Source organism: Olea europaea, unplaced genomic scaffold, assembly GCF_002742605.1.
Source record: "Olea europaea var. sylvestris unplaced genomic scaffold, O_europaea_v1 scaffold1352, whole genome shotgun sequence".
Taxonomy (NCBI): Eukaryota; Viridiplantae; Streptophyta; class Magnoliopsida; order Lamiales; family Oleaceae; genus Olea; species Olea europaea.
Window position 1 is genome coordinate 171,276 of NW_019231018.1, and position 5,512 is coordinate 176,787.

Here is a 5,512-nt window from a genome sequence, read left to right on the forward strand (position 1 = left end):
CTATCGACATATTACTAATTTTATTTTAAATGTCTTTTTACTACAATATTTACTAAGGCTCAAAGAAAATTCAATCAAAATAGATGTTTTGGTATTGAAAAAATCATACATGGAAAGAAGCCCCACAAATCTTTATCCACAGGTGCGAAGTAAATTCACTCCTACTTAGAATTCCTTATTTTTCCTCTGTTTAGTTTTTGACATAGCGCAAGTTTTATTGGGTAAATGACATAGCAATTATAGACAAAATTGATAACAAGTCTTGGTACATGGCTTGTAACAACTGTTATAGACGATCAAATGCTGATTTTGGAGAAATTTATCTTTGTACTTTTTGTAAGAATCCAAACTCTAAAGCTATTTCTCGGTATATTTTACTTTATTAAATGGATATACGTACCTTCTTTAATTATCTTAATTATTTGTTTAATGTGTACCAAATACACTTTAGGAATAGAGCATATGTGCAGCTGTCAAATGTCACAGGCTCACTTAGTACAAGTGCAATTGGTGAAGCAGCTGATAAACTGTTATTTACAAGTGCACATTCTCTGATGGAGCAAACCAATTTTGTAAGAATTTTGATGTAACTTCAACATTTTGCCGCTCCATAAACATGTTGGTCAAGCAATATTTATAGAATACATCATTAACATACAAGATTCACAAACATACTTTGAAGCTGTCGTTAAAACAATAAAAAATCCTGAACGAGTGTTCTACTTGAAAGCATTCCAAACTGAGCCTAATTCATCAAGCTATAGATTTGACATTATCTCTATGATAGATTTAGACCAGACAAATCCAGGAGTAAAAAAGCCAAGAAAATGTTGATATTTCAAGGTATAGGTACAACAGGTGAAAAAAGTACCTATATACACTCTCAAGAGAATTTGTCACCTCAAGCAAAGAGAGACATTTTCAGGTCTTCAGATGAAGCTTCAAATTCAAATATTCTGTGTGATGAAAACAACAATTCAAATATGTCTGGCACAAATCTTTTGGTTCCAAAACAAAAGATGGACTGAATAATAATTGAAGTGTTTATTTTGCTTTCTTTGCTGTGAAATTGGTCCTGGCTTCATTTTATTCATTAATGTAATTATTTGAAAACTGCCAAGCACATTGTTGTTGACAATTTATGTATGTAGGCATGATACTTACATCATTTATGCTTTAGTTATTCACTTTGTTTTTTGTATGGTTGGATAGTCGGATAGCAGGATACATGTAATTTCACAATTGTCAACACTAATCAAGGCATTTCTATTTTCTGTTTTTCATTTACTTTATTTGAAACAATATTAATCCCGAATTCCAAAGACAAGAAGAAGATGGAATTTCCAGATCTTTCTAGCAACAAAAATAACGGTAAGTGAGTAAGGAGAATTAATCATCGAAAAAAGGGAAAAGTATGTGTATAGACCTACAAAATATTAATCAAAGGGCATTCTACTTTTTCTACTCTTCCTCACCATATAATTACTCTTTCTTTTTATATTATTCCAATATATGTATGAAGAGAAAAGCAAGAGGAATAAATAATTTTTCAATTGATTGAAAACTAACTTATCACATAGCAATCATTCTCAGCATTGAGCATGTGTATTTAAATTATCATTTACATCACAAGTACAATCAGGATGTATGGAGATGTAAGCATTCTATATATTTGAGGGCAAAAAGTACAGTTTGGCCTACATACAATTTTTTTTTTTTTTACTTTAGGCTAAACTATTAACGAATGTATAAATTGAAATTAAAAGGAAAATTCAATGTTGTAGTAAATAATAAACAATTTAAATGCTTTAAATACTTACCCATTATTTTGCGCAAGACAAGTAAGTTATAATCTCCACTTTAAGCCGCTTGTTTCTGTATTTTCTTAAATCAGGTATGCTAGAACAAAAATTTGAATTTGTCAATAACATTTGAAGTATTTCAAATACTGGACCTACTTGTTTCCTGATTTCTCTTTATGTGTGAATGTCATGACTACAATCATATATTTGAAATTTCAACTCACGAAAATCAACAACAAAAATATAACAATTATAATCGCTTGGATATGAACATTGAATTAATAAATAGTTGCATGCTACCCATGGATGACTAGCCTCTGGCAAATTGCCACTAATGTATTTTTGTAACACAATGAAATCCATTTGACGATCATGTACACAAGGACTTCCTTTTTTTAAATTTCTTTGCTACATCATTTGATGAATGTATTCAGTTTCAAAATTGAAGTCCAAAATTACATACTCTTTATAGAGTAGAGTATAGCTTTCTTTAATCAATCCCCTCAACAACTTTAACTCCATCTCTATAGTCTAATACAATTAATATATATAAATTAGATATGTCAAGTGTAGATTGAAATTAATTATGATTTGTAACCTTCACTAACAGCAACGTTGATATCTTTGTCTTCATCTATTATATTTTTTAGTGTGTCTCTTCCATACATATTGCCTCCAAAATTCCAATATGTACTGTATATCATAGTTTAGGTTAGTGTTAAATGAATACAATGTAACTATTTTACCTTGATTTATTCAGCATCACCCAATCTTTAACTGTTGAATACCTCTCCATAGAATAGTGCTCTAGAGGATAACCTAAAGATTTTATCTTCCTATTATACTTCTCTTTTGTGGACATATCAGGTTGAGTTTGTTCAGGTCTTCCTTTCTTGCCACTAATTTTATTGCTAGAGCCAGGAGTATCTTGCTTTAAACAACCAACAATAGCTTCCATATTTGATTCTCCAACACCCATTCTATTCAACATGTTGTTCTGTTCATCAATGTAAGGTCTCACTGATGTTAAACTGTTGTCCACATAAGATTACATTCCATAATAGTGATCTTCTTGCCATTTTTGTTGTTGCTGAAAGAATTCTTTCTTATTATTAAGAATTGTTTGATAATGAGCTTCTTGTGTTCTTAATTCTTCAACCATGTGTGTACCATAAAAATCCTGGCAAAAAGCTTAAGTATCCACATATGATGTAGATTGCATACTAGATTGGAAGGCAGAGTGCAGCTCTTGATATTGATGTTTGTGCCATTTTTACCGTTCTTCAAACATTTGCTTTTGGATTTCAAGATATTCAACTTGTTGTTTTCTTGATTCTTCAACCAAGTGTGCCTTCAAGTTATCACACAGACCAAATACATACTGCCTATGTGTACCGAACATATCTTCCATCTGTTCTTTTGTTACATAGTAACAGAAGCATAATTAGCCTCCACTCCAACTAAAGTGTATGTTCTAGAAGTACCAGTATCATCAGCATTAATTGTTTGCTGCACACGATTGCCTTGTGAAATTTGTGGTACAGTGTTGTCAAGTTCTCCAATGACATTTACGTCCAATATAATATGTTTATTGTGTAATGGTAATGACAGAGTAGTGACCACACTGTCTGCAAATCTTCTTCTGTTGGTTGTAATACTACAAGGACTCGAATATATAAATGTAATAAAATATTAGAATTCTATGCTATATCATAATAAAATATTTAAATGTATTTACCATACCTCGTGTGTCGTCAAATATTGTTTTACAATTTTGTCTATCAATATTTCCTTCAGCTTCCATTTATGCATTCTTGAAATTTGTAATGTTTTATTTCTTCGGTGTCCAAATTTCTTTCCAATATTGGGAAATATTTTGTATATCCAAAACTACAACATGAAATTGAAGCTAAATATTAGATATATATACAACGTTAAAGTATACAATACATAAAAAAATTAGTAAAAAAAGAAATACCTGAAAAGCAAGAGGATATTCATGTAGCGTATTTACACTCCATTTGCTCAGCTTGTTGCATTCTCTATATTCTTTCTAGGTGTGATTGTTGCAATGAATTCAACAAAACAAAGTATGCCTTTCGACCCCATAGATACAAAAGAAAATCATCAAGCTGCTTAACCATATCTAGCATTCTATAATCATTGTGTCTTTCAGTTGATTTGAAAACACACTCTATCAACATAACCGATCAAATTTCAATTTATCTTCTCGATCTTCACATGAATGGAAGACATCACGAAGTATTCTCATATAAATCCTTTTCACACCATTGAAATACTGGTTTCTAAGTCGAGGATTACTACCGTCAAGATTAATAGATGCTTCATGGCAAGGTAATTCAGTGATTAAGCAAAATTCTTTCATTCTGAAATGGGCAGGATGGTCATAAAATCTTACTCACACTTCATTGTTTTTACCAGATTTCACAATCCTTATTATGAATTCATGTATCAACTTGCTACTAAATTATTGCTCTTCTTCTCTGTACATGAATCCATATATAAATCCATGAAAATTACTGCACATTAGTGATGCTTGTTCACCTGCTTGCAACAATTGTATCAAATCTCTAACGTATTGATGATTTGGATATTGACTAATAGTAGCACAAAACCATAGGTATAACAAAACTTATTTACAAACGAACCGGCCGCCCCAAGAGGCACTATATCCTCTTTCACGATTCCCGACAAAGCTTTGGAGAAAATGTGGTTACAAATAAAATTTAAAACATACTTTACACAAATATTTTCCACTTTTATCCACATAACAAATTAATAAACAAAAATTTAGTGCTATAAAACAGTGTACTCAAAAGCATATCCTGATAGACGATAACAAAGTGAATACTTTGATGTATGGTTCTAGATAATCATGCCACATGGAGACATATAAATTTGTAGTGTGGAAAATTTAAAGGAATAAAAAAGCCAACAACATGTTAAGGTCTATCAATAAAGATATCAAGCAATCAAAGGCACCCAGCAGACAAGTATACTCAAAAAACACAAAACATTAATTTTTTAAAATAAAAGAAGGCACTATCACAGTATATTCTTGAACTCCAAAAATTAGCAATCAAAATTAAGCATTTCAAAAACATTCATGTAGACCTATATTCCAATTGTATGTATCCATGGAATATATCTTTACCTTCATTTTTGTTTCTGAGATCCTGTCTCTTTCTTTATATAGAGTCGAACACAACAAAAATCAATAAAAAGATAACATTTAACTTTCCAAATACATCAAAGTAGATAAAAAATAGTCCAAAAAATTTTTCACGGCAAAGAACAAAAACAAATTAAGTAGAACAAAAAGAAAATCCACAAAAAGTAAGATTGTAGATAGATCATAAACAATTACCTGGTAATTTTTTTTTTTAAATTGACTTAAGATTTTGCTAGAGATGAAAAATCCAGCTGAAAGAAAAACTCCAATTTGAAATTCAAAGAAATGGATAGTTTGCACTCATATAAAATCTTTTGACGTGAATAGTTTGTACTAACTTTTTGACATTCTCCAAAAAAATCACGTGAATTGCTACCAACTTTCTTATTTACTTGTTGAATTTTTGCCGTGTAAAATAATTTTTAATATACAAAAACTTTTGTAGTCATTTTTTGGCATTTTCAAACTCACGCGATTGGTTTGCTGAACTCATTTACTATTTTAATAATTTTTCACC

The 5,512-nt window shown here is 30.5% G+C and overlaps 1 long non-coding RNA gene across 3 annotated transcripts; it reads right to left on the minus strand.

Annotated features, from left to right (window-relative positions):
- Nucleotides 1–541: 541 nt before the first annotated feature.
- Nucleotides 542–5,305, minus strand: LOC111375249. 3 transcript variants are annotated; one of them, XR_002699285.1, is made up of 5 exons: nt 5,191–5,305; nt 3,781–3,898; nt 3,546–3,692; nt 1,821–3,459; nt 542–956 (listed from the first exon to the last, which is right to left on the minus strand). It is a non-coding gene; the product is annotated as an uncharacterized LOC111375249 (long non-coding RNA). The 3 variants fall into 3 exon arrangements; XR_002699286.1 differs by lacking the exon at nt 5,191–5,305 and having other exon boundaries at nt 1,821–1,899; nt 3,781–5,063; XR_002699284.1 differs by lacking the exon at nt 5,191–5,305 and having other exon boundaries at nt 3,781–5,063.
- Between the last annotated feature and the right edge of the window lie 207 nt (nt 5,306–5,512).